Source organism: Anastrepha ludens, chromosome 6, assembly GCF_028408465.1.
Source record: "Anastrepha ludens isolate Willacy chromosome 6, idAnaLude1.1, whole genome shotgun sequence".
NCBI classification, from domain to species: domain Eukaryota; kingdom Metazoa; phylum Arthropoda; class Insecta; order Diptera; family Tephritidae; genus Anastrepha; species Anastrepha ludens.
In genome coordinates this window covers 26,674,489-26,694,579 of record NC_071502.1, presented here as the reverse complement: position 1 = coordinate 26,694,579, position 20,091 = coordinate 26,674,489, and the positions used below count along the sequence as shown (strand labels likewise).

The 20,091-nt window shown below is 38.9% G+C and overlaps 1 protein-coding gene across 2 annotated transcripts in view; it reads right to left on the bottom strand.

Moving 5' to 3' along the window:
- Window positions 1-1,581, bottom strand: part of LOC128868300 (uncharacterized) — a 43,816-nt gene extending 42,235 nt beyond the window's left edge. For both annotated transcript variants that reach the window (XM_054110213.1, XM_054110215.1), the window contains exon 1: window positions 925-1,581. The gene's annotated coding sequence lies outside the window, so the exon portion shown is untranslated. The remainder of the gene's footprint in view (window positions 1-924) is intronic.
- Window positions 1,582-20,091: the final 18,510 nt, after the last annotated feature.

Here is a 20,091-nt window from a genome sequence, read left to right as displayed (position 1 = left end):
ACGTATTGCTGCAGCTAAAAATTTTGTGTCGAGGTATTGATATGTACTAAAGATTTCTCGTATTTTACTAACCTTCCGAAGATGATTCCATTTGGTTTTGTTCAATTTACTCCATTACAAAATCTTTCAAATGTGTACAACTTTCACTATTCATCGACAGTAATACGATGCTCAAACGAAGGCCACGTTGCGACTGAAAATGCAGAGGATACTTAGGGTACAGGACGTTGCTATGAACGGTTTTCACTACTCAAGGCATTACTATAGCCAACCCAAAGACAAAAAAACTCTATCTAGAAATCTTTTTTTCGACTTTTGGCCAGCTTTTTGGGAATCGGCCGCACTGTGCGACGGGACGCCTGTAGACTAACGGCAGTCATAACTGGCTTTTGGTCTATCGGAGAACAAGCCGCCAAAATGGGCATCCCTCACAACACATACTGTCATAGAAAAAGGAAACAATCTTCCATTTCCTCTATGAATATCCTGCCCTATGGAAGGACAGAATGTTAACTCTGGGCAAACCGCTGTTCGAAAGTCTCGAGCAACTGTCTGGCTTAGACGGCAACAGCCTAATAAGGGTTCTAAACCGCACAGACTGGATATCGTCTTGCTGTAAATAACTGTTAAACAAGCTGGATGTGGCAACAAAATGGATGAAGCGCTAGATGGATTCTGGATGAATCACCACTCTAACCAACCAACCAACCATGCCTATTTCATGCTTTTGTTTTATTTCTGTTTTCATAACTAATCTCACAATCTAAATAGTCACCCTGGCATCTACGTATTTGTATGGTATTTATATGAATTTATGTACGTAAATATGTGTGAATGAGTTTATGTGCAAATACGTTTGTGTACAGTTGTCTGAAGAAATGAATTAATGAAATAAGTTTATGTGGAGAAAAAGTTACAAATTACCTTTCACTTTCGTTGTGCGTTATGGTTGCCGCAATGTGTCGTTGTGATATGTTCGTTGTTATTGGCTTCGTTATATGTTACTGATGGTGTTGAGTGAACGCATTCCATACGCGCGCACACACACACACACACACAGGTATACACAATCGAATTGCCACTCAGTGTTTACATTAATGTAGTGTTCACAGGAAGGCACGACAGCCCCTTCGCGTTGCACTGAGTTGTAGGATGTGGCGTCAACTAATGTTGTAGGTTTTGCGACTGTGTCTGCAAGACCTATCAGGGAATGGCGTAATGTAGCAGAAAAATGTCGTTGTCGTTTTTGTTGTTAGTACAATAATTACGACTTTGCTGCAATTAATTTTTTATTGCTTTCCTGTTGTTGCTGTTGCTGGTACTAAATTGTAGTGTTTTGCTCGTGCTATTCTTTTATTGGGATTTATACTCGTGATCTCATTATCGTTTTTCACATTTCATATTCGTTATTCCAACAAATTCTCTAAGTATGCAGGTATTTATAGTAGTTTTTACGAGTTTTCATATAATTTGTTGTTGCAGTTTTTGTTCAATCGCTAATTATTGCAACCAGTTTTAAATGCAATTTTTGTTTTACGAAAATTTCAAATGTTTTAATATTTCTGTAATTTTTTCCTCTATATATTTCTGTATATTTCATTTCAAAATATTAAAGAGGCAAAAAAAGGCAGTGCTATTAGATATAGAATTAGTTGCAAATTAAGAGAAATTTCAAGCCGAGAATAATTTCGGTTTAACTTTGCTTTCCATTTAGACACTTAAACTATTGGCCAGTACATATTTCCAGCTTGGAAGACCGAAACATAGCATCCCAAAAAGAATTTGAAACCATTTGAAATGATTCCCAAATACAAGGTGAATTCCAAAATAAACAAAACTGGCGTCATCAAACTGTGTTTGTTATCAAAAATGAACCGAAATTATCGTTTAAATTGATGGAATCATAGTTGAATATCTCCTAAACATTGATTTATCGCATTTTAACCGATCATTCGGGCTTACGAAAGGTCTGAGCACATTTCATTCCGCACAAGTTAACTGAGGACCAAAAATTGCTCGGAATTCAACATTTAAAGACCTCATTGAAAAGGGGAGAAAAGACGAGATCATCCTTTACAATATTGGAGCTTGTGATAAAACGTTGTGTGTCCAACAAGAACCTGAAACTAAGCGTCAAAGTGCCGAATGGAAAACCCCAGACGAGCCACCCCCAAAAACTCGCGTTTGGAGAAGTCAAAAATCCAGTCGATGCCCATTTATTTTTACGATTCCAAAAGGATTGTCTACAGTGAGTTCATGCCAACGGGCCAAACCGTCAATGCAATTTTCTATCTTGGCGTTTTGAAGCGAAATCGCCCTGAATACCGCGAAGGAGGAAGCTGGTGCTTATTGCATGAGAATGCACCATCTCATCGATCCACTCTTGTGACTTATTTTCTGATTAGAAATCGCATTTTAACCATCAATCACTCACCGTATTCGCCTGATGTGCCTCCCTGTGACTTCGACCTTTTCGGAAAACTGCATTGCAAAAAACATTTTGCGTCCGTCCGTAGAGACCGTCCAAAAGAATTTTACCGACATCCTGAAGGACCTTCCTGTCGGTCAATGACCTGAAACACTCTTTCGAAAAGCTTTTAGATCGCGCAAAACAGTGTTCCGAGGCCAGAGGGAACTGTTTTGAATAAATAAACTCGAAGTTATCAGAACAAAGCTCCTGCCGTTTCTATTTTAGCTCAGTCTTGTTTATTTTGGACTTCTCCTTGTAGAAAAGCCCGTGATCGCCAACGCAGAGTTTTAGAGAACTGGGCTAAATAACTATGGGCTAAATTACTACAGGTACTTATTGACAAGTTTCGACTACTTATTTATTTCTTCTTTAGAATTAATAATTTGTTTATAAAAATATAGTTCATTCTTCTGTTAAGAACATATAAATCCAAGTTCCCAACTTTGACCAAAATACAAACAAAAAAACATAGTTCATTGACCTACAAAAACCATATACATTATAGTTTCAAGCTTTCTATTGTACAAATTACGAAAATGATAAATATGGTTCATTCTTCTATTAAAAATATGTCAATTAAAGTTTCAAACTTTGCGTAAAATACAAACAATAATTTAAAAAATGTTCATAAAAATTTCAAACTTTTTAATCAGAACTTTTTGAAAAATTTCGGGTGTGCAGTTTTATAGCCCATTGAATTTCAACAGAATAAAGTGCAAGTTCGAATTCGCGTTGAGTTTTGACAATTTTTTGGTGGCGCCATTGTAACAGTGAATGAACAGCGTCATGATAAGCGGCATTTTGATGCCGGAAATTGAAGCCCGTGATCTTCACAACATTTGGCCCCAACAAACCGTCGCGACTTGCCATAGACTCCGTGAAACAATGGATTTACTGCGTCGTCGTTTCGGTGAGCAAATTATCTCTCGCCTCCAACAAGTGGATTGCCCACCAAGATCGTGTGATATCACACCTTTGGACTTTTATGTATGGAGACTTTTATATATGGAGGTATGTAACGTCTAAATGCTTTGTGGATAAACTAGCCTTGATTGAGGCATTGGAAGCCAACATTACTAAAGTTATTCACGAGATACCGACCGACCGACCGAACGAAGTTCTCCAGTGAGTCATTAAAAATTGGTGTTTACAGACGGCCGAATTACGGCGCAGTTGCAGCCAACATTTGAAAGGGATCTTTAAAAAATAAATCTCATGAATGGTTCTACATAAAAATAGTAAAGATTGCCCAAACAATTTCAATTTTTGTTGTTTTATTTCAATTTAAAATCCGATACCTCTAAATGAAAATAAACAAGAACGCCGCAAAAAACATCGACGCATTTTTTGAACCACTTTAAGTTTGTATTTTATTGTAACAAAATTGAATGGGCTATAACTGCATACTCGAAATTTTTCTAGCTAAAAAGTGTGAAATTTTTATAAACATTTTTTGATTTTTTTTTTTCATTTTCACAAATTTCAAACTTAGATTTATCAAGATGGAAAGAATAATGAGGTTGCGCCTGTCGTGGTACAGTTGCTTTGCTCGCAGCGAATTTGATAAAATCAGCTGGTTTTCGTGACGTCATCCTAATACAATCGATGATCAGTGTCACCACATTACCAGAATTATAAGAATTAACAAATTTTCAATAGCACTGAAATCTTCTAAGCATAAGCTTTAAATGCAAGAGTGGCTTATTTTAGCCTTTTTTATTTAATTATACTTTTTTTTAACTTCCAATTTTGGTAGCTTTGAATTAAAAAAAAAACACTAAAATCAAAAATTTTCGCATTTGGGATAGAAAAGCCCAAAATTTATTGCGAAGAGCAAAGGCTTGGCAACACTGCAGGACTACACTAATGTGACGTCACGTACTCTCTAATGGATGCAATCTTGCTTTTATCATCCTTGGGATTTATATGGTTTTTGTGGGAGAATGAACTATATTTTCATAATAAAATAATAAAAATGAAATAAGAAACAAAAAAAGTAATTAGAACTTGTCAATAAATTCTTGTGCTGTATAGGGTTTTCCAATAACAGGTGTTACAGGTGAATGGATTGCGCTATCGGGAGATGATTAACGATTTTTTATGGCCGGAATTGGATGTTATTGATCTGGACAACATTTATTTTCAACAAGACGGCGCTACGTGCCACATAAGCAACGAAAACCTTGATCTTTGACGGGAAAAGTTTCCGGACCGTGTTATCTCTCTGTGATCACAATTGGCCACCTCGTGACTTTTTTCTTTGGGGACACGTGAAAGAAAAGGTCTACGCCAACAGCCAACAGCCCAGGGTCGATTCAAGACCTCAAGGATAGAATTCGTGAGGCTATCGAGGACATCGGGCAGCTACTTTGCAATTCGGTTATGGAAAATGCCATGAAAAGGATATTGTCCTGTAAGCGTGGTCGAGGTGGTCATTTTCCTAATGTTATTTCTTTATAATGAAATAAACATCCGATCATTTCTATTAAAAAGTAGCATTTTTCTTTGAATATCAAAATAACACCTCTGATTAGAAAACCCTTTAGTTATTTAACGCAGTATATTACGCGTAGTAAAAAGTAATGGGGTGTGAGTCATGATGTTTTCCACAAATGGCAGGAACTATGGTACAGTTTTAAGACGCTTCCGATGGGCAGATCGTTTTTTATAAGGAGCTTTTTCATGCCAGCTTTTTCAGCTATTAGAAACAACTCTTTGGTGTTTCATGCCCGCGTACTCGAACCCGTGCACTTTCGAATGATAGTCACGCAATAAACTCATTCGGCTATTCCGCCGTATATTAAGCATGCAATTACTAAAAAAAACTTAATATTGGTTGATAACTTTTTTTCGAGAATCAGAAAAAAACAATTTTTTGTGGACAAACTTTTCTGATAATTAACAAAACGATATTTTTTTTAATAGTGAGTGTTTTTTTTAAGGCCAAATGTTTGTGGACAAACTTTTCCGATAATTAACAAACGAAAATTTTTTTATAATATAGTTTTTTTGATAACCAGCGCAATGAAATTTTGTATAACCTTCACATTATTGATGTAAAAAAAATAAAAATTTCTTTTCGTTTATTGATCACCCTATTAACGTTAATGAGTGTGTAGCCCTCCCTGCAAGCTGACGGGAATGAAAAAAAAGAGTTTTTAGTTGTTCTCATCTTTCATGGATTTCTTGATTTATTAACATTTAATAGCTGAAAACTGAAGCGTCCTGACAATCGAAAACCTGTCAAGCAGCCAATTATTAGACGGAATTGATATCTACTTGAAGCAACTTTGACGCTTTTTGTGCATAATTTTATTTAACTCTACTGTTGGTTTTTATTTCTTAAAGAAATTGTGGCGAAATTATATCAGCAGCAAGCCGGTACAAATGCAATTGTAGCTGTGCATGTATGTATGTACGTACGTATCTATGTATATATGTATATATGTATGTATGTATATATGTGTGTATGCATATATGTGTGTGTCAAACCCATGGGTAACTACTAAAAACATACGGATTACAAAAATATGCGGGCTTACACTTCATAGAATCGATGTACGTACATACATTTGACCGATACCGGCATCAATCATTTCGTACTTTAAGCTGGGTATAAATGCATACATACACACTCGTGCAGATATACATATATACAGGCACGATAGTCACATGCATGTATGTATGTTTATTCATTGGGGAAGGCGTGTCAAACTACTTTGTATTTATTGTTGTTTTCTTTACAATTGTTGTCAGACACGCTGTAGCGTCTCGCGGTTTATACGCACGTCGTAGAAATTATTCAACGCTTAGTCACAAGGAATTAACCATTCGAAATTCATATGTGATGTATGTATTTATGGTTCTCAGCGAATGCTTGCCCTTTCATGCACAAATATATGTACATACGTATATAATTTTATAAACACGTACAGTGGCAGATCCATGAAGGGGTCGGAATAAGTTTTCATTTTCGGTTGTGAAAGCTCGCATAGCTTACTCGTATAAGCAGGTACGAATCCACGATTTGCTATTTTCCCTTAACCCCAATGAAAACATTATCCGATAATTTTGTGGCTTCTTCTATGTAAATGCTGATTTTTCAATTGCAGTTCCTGACCCAAAAGTAAATACAAAAACAGTTTGTGAAGTATTACGTTCTGTCCAAGTTTTTATTAGCTCTCAAAGTTCAATAGCGGTCAATAGACTGAGCTCTTGCTTCAATATCGTCCCCTTAGTATTAAAATAGCCTATACATTTTTTGATGTTTTGAGAAAATGAATTTCAAACTTTTTGTCGAAAGTAGCTCTCACTCAAATCTCGTTATGTCTGTAAATATTTATTATTTTTTGACTGACGTTTTGACCCACTTTGTGGAACTAGAATTTGACAAAATTTTGACCACATATAAAATCGACGATGGAGAATCCAAAAATTCAATAAAAAAATAATAGCCTATGAGCACATAGGCTATTGTTATACTAAGGGGACGATATGTACTCGCTGTTCTTTATTTACTCTATCACCTTTTTAGATACCCCAAACAACTATCAAGACTTTATCAAATCGGTTAGCCAGGTTGCTTGTCTAAGACAAGACACTCTAAATGGGCCCTAAGGCCTTCTTTGAAGTGCAGGGCCTCCACAGTGGAGGTGTTGTGCCAACTAAATTTCTTCTTCATCTTCACAACTCCTGCAAAAGTCACTGTGAGGTACACCCATTCTACTGGCTTTGGTGCCCGTTAAAACATCTGTGAGGACGCTGGTAGTTAAACCAGGGCCGTGGAGAGAGTATTCGGGCCTCGGGGGAAACTTGCGGGCCCCGGGGGAAGATGCGGGCCCCTTCAAATTTTTTTTATTTATCAAAATGCGTATTATGTTATAGTGAAATAACATTTAAACATTGAAGAACTCATTGATAAAATTTTTGAAGAATTAATTATGAAATATTGATTAAAATGAATTTTAGAAAACTCTTCAGCAGATCCTAAATAAAAAACGCAGCTGAAAAAAGTTAAAATTTTTTATTCATTTTGTGAGCCTTACAAATATTTGAAAATGACTGCCACGATGCTTAGAATTTTGCTTTTCTTGCTTTAGCTGAGGCAAAAGCTCTTATAATATCATCGAAGTCGAGTTTCCTCGAGTCCGAACCCCTCTGAAAACTCCGGGCCCGGGGGAAAAAGTACCCGATCCCCCCCCCCCCCCCCCTCTCGTCGGGCCTGAGTTGAACTGTTGAATATAAACAGACATTTTGGACGTTTAATATTCAGTTTAGCCAGCGTGCTTTGGAGACCCTACAGTTAGTAATCAGAGACCACCAATCAACAAAAATAATAAGGTTTGTCGGAGGTAAGTTTTTGCTGCTTTGTATGTAGTGTAGATCTCAGATGGAAGACGCTTCACCAGTCTGGGAGTCTAAAGGAGCAATTTAAAGATATTTATTCCGAGTGCACTCCCAATCCAGTGTCATTGACCTTTTTTGAGCCGTCAGTGTAAATATGGTGACCTGATACGACTCTGGTCTGCCAATCTTTCCTGGCAAATATTTGTATTTTATAGTCCATTTTTTTGTCATAATAATAATACTGTGCTGTGTTGTGCTGCCCCTAAGCTTGCAGGAAATTAGATTGCCAGATGGAAAAGTATCCCTGTTTTCTTTGCTTATGAGACAGTAGAGCTAAAACAAAACATTAGATTAAAAAGGATTGGCCTAGTCGGAAAGCGCTAGTTTCCGGTCTACAGAACGAATTAAAAAACCCACCTCCAGTATCAAGAGATCGTATTATTTTACCCCCGTTACACATAAAACTAAGGCTTAAAAACAATTTGTAAAAGGTCTTGACAAAAACGGAAATTGTTTCCTTTTTCTATCAAAAACGTTTCCAAAACTAAGTGCAGAAAAGATAAAAACGGGAATTTTTGATGATCCACAGACAAGATCTTTAATAAAAGACTCAAATTTTACATGACAGAGTTCGAGAAAAACGCATGGAAGAGGTTATTTGACTTGTGCAAAATTTTTTGGGGAATAAAAAAAATTCTGATTATTCGCAACACGTCCGAAAACTAATGAGTCATTTTCAAAGTCCTCAATATTTCTCTGCCACCTCAACTATTTCCCTGCCGATGTTGGGGATCTAAGTGAGGAACAAGAAGAGCGGTGCCACCAGAGCCTTCGTACGATGGAGGAGCGCTATCAGGGCTACTGGAGCGCACACTTGATGGCTGACTATTGTTGGAGCGTTCAGAACAGCTCTCTCTACCTTCAGCTTCAAAAAGAAAATCACAGAAAAGAAAGTTTTTTTCAGCTTAAAAACTAAAAAATACATGATTATCTATGACCCTTTGGAGACGGAGCCGCTCAATGGGCGAGCGTCACTGAGGACGAGAGGTATTGGAGTGCGCAGTAAAAAAAATAAATACGTTGAATGTTATAAAAACTAAGTCTTTATTTGACACAAAAAAAAAGTTTCATAAAATCAAAAAATAATTATAAACAAACTGCTATCACTGCTAATGTTGAAATGCCTGAGTGGATTCCTTATTGCACGGATTTCACTTCCACTTGACGAAGTAATGCGTCATCTTCCGTCTTATCAGATTCAAAGTAATATTCGTCAGAACTGTCACTATCTAACGTATCATCTCTAGATCGCCTAGCCATCCTGCGTAGGATAAAATATATAAAAAGCTTGCAGGTTCCTTTGGCAGTGACACTGTTTAGTTTAATATACATTATGAGGAAGATAAGACTTCATCGCTAATGGCCCCCAATGTCTTTGAATGAAAACGTGACTCTTTTACTATACCTATGCGTATATTATCGCTCAGAACGACAGACGTCGCTGGTCTTGCAGCTATGAACTAATTTGGGTGATTTTATGCCGACACGCGTCCGGATCGGTAAAACGGCTTGGGCGGCTATACCCCGATACTCGTCCCCAAAGTGTTAAATATTAGTGTTTTTTTTATAAAAAGACTTGTGTTTTATATTTTTTTTTAAAGAGCTGATACTGAAATTTCAGTTACAGACCATGAAAAATTGGACTAGGATCATCTGTCATAACTCAATCATCGTGCATGCTGTTGTGCAGTGCAGTCGCATGATACAAGTAAAAACAGGGTTTGAATTGGTCGAGCCAAGGAGCATCAAGAGATTTGGGGGCTCCTTGGGGACTCAGGCTAAAAAACCCTTTGTATTTAGAGCTCTGGAAAGTTAAAGTGTAGATAGTCAAGGAGAAAAGTATCAGAGAAAGAGATGGGAAAGAATAGAGACAGAGACAGAGTCCTTTAGTCCTTTGAGAACTTTCCAGATTCTTTGGTAAATCTGTAAATATCCACCAGTTTTAGTGAACGAATATTACTCATTCTCTCGACATCGGAACCCAAAACTCGTAGCCGTGGTCTAGCAAAGGCAGCACACTCACAGAGAAAGTGCTCAGTGCTATCCGCCTCCTCCAAGCAAGACAGGCACATCGGGGCCTCAATGATTCCAATGGTGGTCATATGCTGAGTTTTGTCCTGTAACGGTATGATTACCATCAACTGAACGTCTTTCCTTCCAAGTTTTAGTAGAAAGTTTGACAGTTTTCTAGTTTTCTATTCGGTCTTGTCACAAAACATTTTGCAGTTCTAGACCGGACCATCGCTCTTTATGTAAATTTCATACATAAGCACTGATCTAATTCATAATTCCTGCGGAACTGATTCCGATTATTGGCTCTGCCTCTTGTGGGGGAACCGCTGAACCACGGTTGGCCAATTCATCGGCAATTTCGTTTTCTTGAACACCGAAGTATCGTGGGACCCATATAAGTACAAGCCCGTTTGTGTCTTGCGATAGAATTAAGCTTCTTCTTACATTCTTGAACAATCTTTGTGGTTTGCTTCGCGTTCTAAAATATCATACTTTCTTTTGTTTAGGGTGTTTGGCGGATTTCCTCGAAATATAGGTGAAGCACAAATTTTTGACTTTTGCACCTTTTTACGCCTTGGTGCTTTCTATCATAGGCCCCGGGACTTTCCCCGAAGAAAGTAGAGGATCATGCAGCCAGACTCAACCTCCCCTTCAATCCCATCTGCAGAAGCTGGCAAGCGGAAAGGGTGAAGGAAAGTCTTTTTCACTACCTATGGGAATGTCTAGGGCTAGTCATGCTCTAGGAGTTTGCTCATTCGGTAAGCCTTTCTTACAGCAAATTAATGAGATCTCAGACATAGAGATAAAGAATTTGCTGCTATACTTGGATCTCACAAAATGAATTTGACTTAGAGGAAGGATCTGAGAAAACAAAAACAACCAACAGAAACAAGACATCACACGAGAACAGTGGTTTTAAAACGGTGCTGGTCGCTAATTAGGATTATTTCAGCAGAAACACGCAACCACTTCAACAACAATAACAACAACACTATACTTTCTCATTTTTGAAAATCACCTTCATAGGTGGGTGTGTTGATGTCCCATTTTCAGTACTAACCCACCTTTCATTCAGATACCTACAGTTTCCCGTGAGTTATCGTTTGTACGGACTGAAATAATGCTGGCCAAACAACCCGAGAGGAATTCCTCAAGTGTTTATAAATGAAAATGAATTATGAGCTATCAAACATATTTGCAAATAAAGGCTATGCACGGGCAATAAAAGTTGATACACCCCCTTCTCAACCCTCTTGGGCCGTCCCTGACATATCAATTTATATGAATGTTTGCCTGCATAAACCATTGACAAGAACGTGAGTCGAAAGCCATAGCAAACTTGATGTTTGTATTTATTTAAATTCATAAGCGCGTGAGTGAGGCGGAGTTGTCGTTTGAGGTGCTGACGAGATGACTTCACTGACAAGCTGCACTATCTCCCTGCGCTATAGTCAGTTTGTAAGTAAGTTTAAGTGTCCCCTGCAGTAAGCCATGCAGGCTGGCTAAACGGCTATCCCCATGGCTGACCAACTGACTGATTTCATTTTTATTAGGCTGTAACATTTTTTGACGATAATAAATTGCCGCTGACTTTTCCACTTCAATTTGTACAACTTTTTAATGAGTTTATAGTTTTCTAAATTGTTTTGTTTTTATATTTTGTTACTTTGTTTGTTTTTACTTGACACTTGCGCTGGTTTAATATCGCATTATGACTTTTGGACGCACTTTTTCTCATACATCTATTCGAGTGTCATTGTTTTTTCGCTACTTTTTTTTCTTGTTGTGCTACAAAGTCACACGCAATTAGAGCAGGGAAAAAGAATAAAAAAAGTTCAACAGTTGCAAGGTAATTTTGTTTAAAACGAAACGAAAAAAACAATTTAAATCAAGTTGGAATTTCACACGCAAAAACTCACATTTTTCAACAATAATTGTATTTATTTTGCATTTGCTTCCTTTTTATTTGCATTTGGTTCTTTTCACTTGGTTCAAACTCTTTTAGCAACACATTTCGCCCCTTTCTTTTTCTACCACTCAACGCTTTAATTACTTTTTAATTATTTGTCACACAAGCAACGCTGGCCAATTTCACAGCGCTTTTGTAGGCTGCCGCGCATGCCACCTGTTCAACGCATCAGCGCTAATTACAACACGCATTTTACATATGGCATTAGAGAAATGAGAAGAAAAAACATTTATTTATTGTATTTATTTGCACCCCGCTTTGCGTCTGGTCTATTTTTAGCAATTACCGCAAAGGCAACAGTTAATTTATGCCAACATCGTAAATAGCTCGTCACTGGTTTGTTTCGTTGTGTTAACAAGAATGTATCATCGGCACATCTTTAGCTGTTTGCTAAGCCACTCACAAACGTTAGAATGTACACATCTCCATACATGCATGCATACATACATACATACATAAGATAGCCGGCGCTCGCATCACACCGTTAAGTGAAAAGTGAAAACGTACGAAAGACTTAAGCGACGAACGTGCGCGTATGCCTGCCTCACAGCTCGATTGCTTGTTTGATTGCCTGCTAAAACACTGCCCGCAACTGCTCATATGCACGTATGCTCACCACGCCAACTGCTTTGCAACTGATTGTATTCGCATGCGCGGCAGTGTTTGCGACTATTGCTGCTGGCGACTTTGTGCTTTCGGCCGATTTCGGTGGTGAACTTTCGGCTGTGCATGCCAATATGTTTTGTGAGAGTCTTATTGTTAAAAGGAGCAATTGTCGTCTCTGCACAATGCTCTGCACTGATTGCAAACACTCACGGCAAACAAAGTATTAGTAACAGTAGTGCTTTTTTGAAAAGATTCGCTCAAACTTGGCTCACTTCATTGACTATGACTCCTTGATAGCCAGGCCTACGGCAGCTTTCATAGAAATGCCATTACGTGTATTGTGATGCCAGTGGACTAGAGGCGAAGTGCTCACTAAATATGAATTTGTTCATAGAAACGAAAGAAAAACTAAGTATTATAAGGAAGTAAATATATCAAAGTTACACTTACACATCACTCGTTTGCTGGTAGAATGTCATAAAGCAAAAATATAAAAAATTCGACAAACATGACTTCAAAGTTTTCAATTTACTAAGCAAATGTAAAAAAAAAGTGTTGACCTACGCCGATGGACATGTTTTTGTTGTAGCAGGAACTATGAAAGCTATTGCTTGTTGTTGTTGTTACTGATTGAATTTTTTTCCTTATTCACTCCTCTCGGAAGCATAGGTCCTCGACAAGATTCCTCCATCGTACCCGGTTCTGTGCTGTTGTCTTTGCACCGTCCTATGGGATGTCGGCATCTGCTAGTTGGCGCAGCATCGACCTTCTCCAAGTGTTTTTTCGACGACCGCGACCAGTGCCATTCTTGTGATGCTAACTGGTGGCTTTCTAAGCTTGCCTCCTAAACATCGCCACTTTCTGCGTATGATTTGCCTAAGGATGGGTTCTTCGTTCGTTAATTTCCACAGTGCGTCGTTACTGAGGGTGTTTGGCCAGAATATACTGCAGATCATGCGGAGGCATTTGCTTGATGCATCTTTACTGATTGAATATTTCTACTAAAATAATCCTAATTAGCGACTAGCGCCTTTCTGCTACCACTGTTCTCGTGTCAAGTCTTGTTTCTGTTGTTTTTTTTTTTTTTGTTTGAGTCAGATCCATTTCGTGAGATCCAAGTATAAGAGGAAACTTTTTAGCTCTATATCAGACCTATGCTGCGAGAACTAAAGCAGCACAGGTCACGGGAATGCTAAGCGGATTAGAGGTAACCATCGATGGGCCAACACCAACTGCGCTAAACTGGAAAGCCAAGCGCAAAGCAGTGGAGGCTGTGCAACGAACAGCGGCACTCAAAGTTTCCTCAGCCTACCGTACTGTCACCAGAGCTGCAGTCTTTATAATCAGGGGGGAGATACCTGTCGATCTCATGGCCCGGAAACGAATGAAGGCGTGGGACCCCAAGAAAAAACACATCATAAATACCGTCGCGGAACGAAGACGGCAAACCATGCAAAACTATGCATTCGTTCCCACGACAGTCGGTTCTTCGTAACCGAAACACCCGGATTTATATCCGGCCAAGGATTGTCACTTCATTAGCATTCCCCGTATGGTAAATGTTTATGCTGCTACAACAACAACAACGATGGGACACTGAACCGATTGGCAGATGGACGGCGAATCAATAGGCAACTGGCCTCAAAGGAACTTCGGGGAAGTGAATTACTTCTTAACTCAATTCCTTTTGGACCACGGATACTTCCGGAGATACCTATATCGCATGAGTAATGTAAGCGACTCCAGGTGCATATACCGCAGAGCACCGAGCGATGACGCTGAATACACTTTCTTTAGTCGCAACAGATGGCTCGCGGAAAGAGATGCTTTTTTGGCATTTAATTATATCAGTCAACCGCAGGTGTGCTCTGTGATTTTCATTATGGATAAAAATATCAAACAAAGAAGTTGGCTTAAATTTTGGGTTTTGAACGAGATTTCATGTGCCGAATCGTTGAAAATGTTGCAGAAAGCCTATGGCGAGTGTGCTTTATCAAAACCACAGGTCAGTGGTATAAGGCTATTGCAGAGGGCCGAGAAGTCGTGGAATGTTTGCCCCGATCTGGTCGCCCATCAACGCCTTCAATGAATGAAAACGTCCACAAAGTCAAGGAAATGGTGCTGGAAAACAATCATTTAAGTTTGAGGCAGGTAGCTCGTGACCTTAGCGGGTCCCACGAATCAATTCGCAACATTTTACACCATCAATTGGGCATGAGATGCGTGGCTGCTCGACTCGCTCCAAGAGAGTTGAATTTCTTTCAAAAAATTCATCGGAAGAAGGTGGCTGATGACATCATAACAGGCGCATCATAACAAGTGATGAGACGTGGATATATGAGTTTGAGATGCAAATTAGTCAATAGCCGGCCGAATAGCGCTATCCACATGAGTCGAAAGCCAAAAAACCCCGTCAAAGTCAGTTAAAAGTGAAGGTCATTCTACTTGTTTTCTTTGATTATCATGGTGTTGTGCACTCGGAGTTCTTTCCCAAATGGTTCTACGAATAAGAATATTATATGGAAGTTATGCAACGTTTGAGAGAGATAGTGCGTAGGAAACGGCCCAATTTGTGCAAAGAAAACTCATGGATCTTGCACAAAGATAACGCACCTCCTCACAAGGCTCATATTTTGAACACTTTTTTGACCAAAAACGCGACAAATATCATCGAACAACCACCGTATTCACTGGATTTAGCCCCCGGTGACTTTTTGCTTTTCCCAAAACTAAAATTGCCACTCCGCGAACGCCGCTTTGAGTCGATAGAGACCATTAAGGAGAATTCGCTGAAGGAGCTGAAGAAGATCTCTTCAAACGCGTTTAAAAGGTGCTTTGATTTAACGCAACGCATTAACAGCCATTAAGAACCGTAATGAAAATGATCAATTTTTAATACGACTGATAACTGGCGATGAAAAATGGTTTACAAAAATATCAAGCGGAAAAGATCGGGCAGCAGGTCAGGTGAACCAACTCAAACAACATCAAAAGCTGATATTCACCAAAAGAAGGTTTTGTTATCAGTTTGGTGGGATTACCAAGGAATTGTCTACTTTGAGCTCTAACCACCCAACCGAGCGATCAATTCTGATGCCTACATTGTATAGATAACGAAATTAAACAATGCAGATGGGGAAAAGCGGCCCGAATTGACAAATCGAAAAGGTATTTTGTTCCATCATGACAATGCAAGGCCACACACATCTGTGGCCACTCGGCAAAAATTATTGCAGCTTGTTTTGCCACATCCACAATATAGTCCTGACCTTACACCATATGATTACGTTTTGTTTCGATCTTTACAAAACTCCTTAAATGGTAAAAATTTCAATAGTGAAGATGATGTCAAATCGTACCTGATTCAGTTTTTTGCTAATAAAAACCAGAAGTTTTATGAACATGGGATTATAATGCTGCCTGGTCATTTATGGTTGATGGCAAAAGGTCATTGATCAAAATGGGCAATACATTACAAAATAAAATTATTTAGTTCTATGAAAAAATTGTCTTTGATTATCTAAAAAAAATCCGCAATTACTTAGTTGCCAACCCAATATATAAAGAGTGATCAGATTGGAGGTATTTTCTTCAATAAGGATTTTTTTGATGGATCGTGCGTGACTACTCTCAAACTTAGTACATCATTTTTTTTCAGTATTCATTGACATTTCATCATGGAAAAACTTACGCCACAACAAATCGTACAATTGTATTACGAAAATCGACGCTCTGTGAAAAGTATTTAACGCGAGCTCAGGCCAACTTATGGTGTTCAGCGATGAGGCCCATTTTTGGCTTAATGGCTACGTCAATAATCGAAATTTCCCTATTTGGGCTGAAGATCAAACCGAAGCCATTCAATAACAGACATTACATCCACTGAAAGTAACCGTTTGGTGCGGCCCTACGTGATGGAGGAATCATCGGCTCATATTTCTTCAAAGACGAGACTGGCGCCAATGTAACAGTGAATGGCGAACGCTATCGCACCATGATAAACGACTTTTTGAGGCCGTAAATTGAAGCCCGTGATCTTCCAACATTTGGCTCCAACAAAACGGCGCTACTTGCCATACAGCACGTGAAACAATGGATTTACTGCGTCGTCGTTTCGGAGAGCAAATTATCTCTCATCTAGAACCAATGCATTGGCCACCAAGATCGTGTGATATGACATCTTTGGACTTTTATGTATGGAGACTTTTATGTATGGAGGTATGTAAAATCTAAATGCTTTGTGGATAAACCAGCTTCGATTGAGGTCTTGGAAGCCAATATTAATCAAGTTATTCACGAGATACCGACCGACTGACCGAAGTCCTCCAGCGAGTTGTTCAAAATTTGAGTTTATGGATGACCGAAGTACGGCGCAGTTGCGGACAACATTTAAAAGGGATTATCTTTGAAAAGTAAATGTCATAAATGGTTCTACACAAAAATAATAAAGATTGCCCAGTCAATTTGTATTTGTGTTGTTTTATTTCAATTTAAATTCCAATACCTCTAAATTGAGCACCCTTTATATATATATATATATATGTATTTATTTATTTAATTATTTATATGAAATCTAATTACAAATCATTAAATTGCACCTAGCACCGGAGGCTATCGACCTCAAGCTCATAAAATCCATGCGCCACTGTGCGAGTAATTCAAAATATTTACTTTTGCTGCCCTCAATGTTGCAGGCGTTAATACCACAATTACCGATAATTACTAAAAACGTTCGTTGGCTAACTCATTGAGCCTTTTTTTTTCTCTTTTTTGGTCATATTTATATTGCACTTGCAAGTGTATGTGTATAAATTTTTGGTTTGTGTTAGTGAATGTTAATTTTAATACCGATATCATTTTTACTTGCGTGTGAATTTGAATTTATTTAAACTCATTGCTCTGCATTCCTCAAGCTGTAAAAATATTAACTGAAATGTGTAAAATTCCGCTTCTTATATTATTTCGGTGAGGCCTGTGGTGTTGTTAGTTCAACCGTACTCGCGCAAAGCAGTCGAATGATGGCGGGTGGCGGCGGTTGGGTAGGACGCGGAGGCGTATTAAATGTACGCAACTTTATAGTGGACAATGCGAGCTCTAAATCTGTTTTTTGACACTCGCATCTACTACTTTTGGTTTTATTTGTCTTTCTAGTTGTTGAATGGATTTAAGCTGAATTGTGGGAATCTGCCGTTGTTTGGCGAATGCTTTTGTTCTGCTGCTACGTCAGTATTTACATCTCAGTATTGAATGGCATAACAATTATTTATGTTTTAATTTATGGCTGCGCTGTTAGACTCATTTCTAATACACATTTATTCGTACATTTACGTACTTGGTAAATTTGCATATGCAGATGAGGCGTGGAAATTTTGGGAATTGAGAAAATAACGGTTTTAGGGCGTAGAAGCATTTCTTATAGCAACATGGGCTTATTTTTTTCTTTAAAAGAGTTTTGCAAGAGGAAAACTGCAGGCTCTCGAAATAGACTATAGAGCAAATTTAATTGCAATCATTGAGCAGCTATGTATGTATGTAAGTTACAGTAGAATTAACACTTGGCAGCAGATTCATGGATTCAGAAAAACTCTCCGCCAAAGGCCTCGAATCATCGTCTTCAGCGCTTTATTGCTTCTAAACCGCTATACTTATAACACATGGACTGAAAAGTCCTGCGCCTAACAAAGAAAACTTGTTTTTTTTTTAGCTTATTCATCAACATAATAGGACTATGAATAAGTTCGCGCGGTTTTGTTTTCGAAATTTGAAACTTTATTGACGTAAAATGGTTACAAATTTAATATTCAAAATATTGTCCATCGCTTACTACTACTTTTTCCCATCTTTCTGGCAATTCACGGATTCCCTTTGTGAAAAATTCGGTCGGTTTTGCCGCAATCCACGAATCGATCCATTTTTTGACTTCATCGTAATTACGGAAGTGCTGGTCAGCCAGGCCATGTTGCATTGATCGGAAGAGATAGTAATCGGATGGCGCAAGGTCTGGACTATACGGCGGGTGGGGTAGGACATCCCATTTGAGCGTTTCTAAGTATGTTTTGACCACTTGTGCAACATGTGGCCGAGCATTGTCATGTTGCAAAATAACTTTGTCGTGTCTATCGGCGTATTGCGGCCGTTTTTCTCGCAGTGCTCGGCTCAAACGCATCAATTGTCGTCGGTAGACATCCCCCGTAATCGTTTCATTCGGTTTCAGTAGCTCATAATACACAACACCCAGCTGGTCCCACCAGATACACAGCATAACCTTCAGGCCATGAATATTCTGCGCCGACGTCGATGTTGAAGCATGGCCAGGGTATCCATACGTTGCCCGACGTTTTGGATTGTCGTAATGGACCCACTTTTCATCGCCAGTCACAATTCGATGCAAAAAACCCTTTCTTTTGTGCCGTTGAAGCAGTTGTTCGCATGCCATAAAACGGCGTTCAACGTGTCTTGGCTTCAATTCATACGGCACCCAATGGCCTACCTTTCGGATCATTCCCATGGCTTTTAAACGTTTGGAAATGGTTGATTGATCAACTCCCAAAGTTTTTGCAACCTCTTCTTGCGTTTGAGCCGGATCTTGATCGAGCAATTCCTCCAATTCGGTATCCATGAACTTTGGCGGCGCACCCTCGCGTTCTTCGTCTTCCAAGCCAAAATCACCACTTTTAAAGCGTGCAAACCACTTCTGGCACGTTCGCTCAGATAGAGCATGCTCACCATAAACTTCCACCAAGATACGACGACTTTCGGCTGCTTTTTTCTTCATATTAAAATAATGAAGAAGAATTCCCCGCAAAAACACATTATTTGGCACGAAATTCGACATTTTCAAGTGTGGTAAAAATATTGTTGTTTACGCTTCAAATAAAAAACTTATACTGACGTTTGTGCCTTACGACAGTAGCTCTCCAATGAATGTTTGGAAATGTGGATCGATGGAATAATAATCAAGTTACGCCATCTGTTGTAAAACTGCACGAACTTATTCATAGTCCTATTAATTTCCATCCATTACAACGCAATTCCAGCGCCGCTTTAACACATCAATTTAGTTTGGAAAATTACTTTTATTCAATTCAAAGTAAAAAATGTGTGAAAATAGTACAAAATTAAGAATCAATTTTCTTTTGCTCGATATGACCACCTTTTGCCTTGACTATGGCCTTGGGACGGTCCAGAAATTAATCGCAAGCTGCCCGAATGTGATTTGCAGGTATTTTGGTCCACTCGCGGACAATTGCTTTTTTCAGCGCCTCGAGACTGGTGAATCTTTTAGTTCAGACCTTCCTCTCCAAAATGGCCCAAAGAGAATAATCCATTGGATTCGCGTCTGGTGAATTTGGGAGCCATTGTGTGGACGTTATGAAGTTCGGAACGTTGTTTTTCAGCCATTCTTGGTTCACTCGAGCTTTGTGAGACGGTGCCGAGTCCTGTTTAAACGTCCATGGTCGGCCACCGAAATGTTTGTCTGCCTATGGCTTCAACGCAAGCTCCAGAATACTTTCCCGATAATATTTCGCATTTACCTTAACGCCAGGCTCGATCGCTCGAGCGCCCATCTGTGGTTACAGCGGCCCAAACCATTACCTGTGGTGAGTGCTGTCTCCTGGTGGCCAAT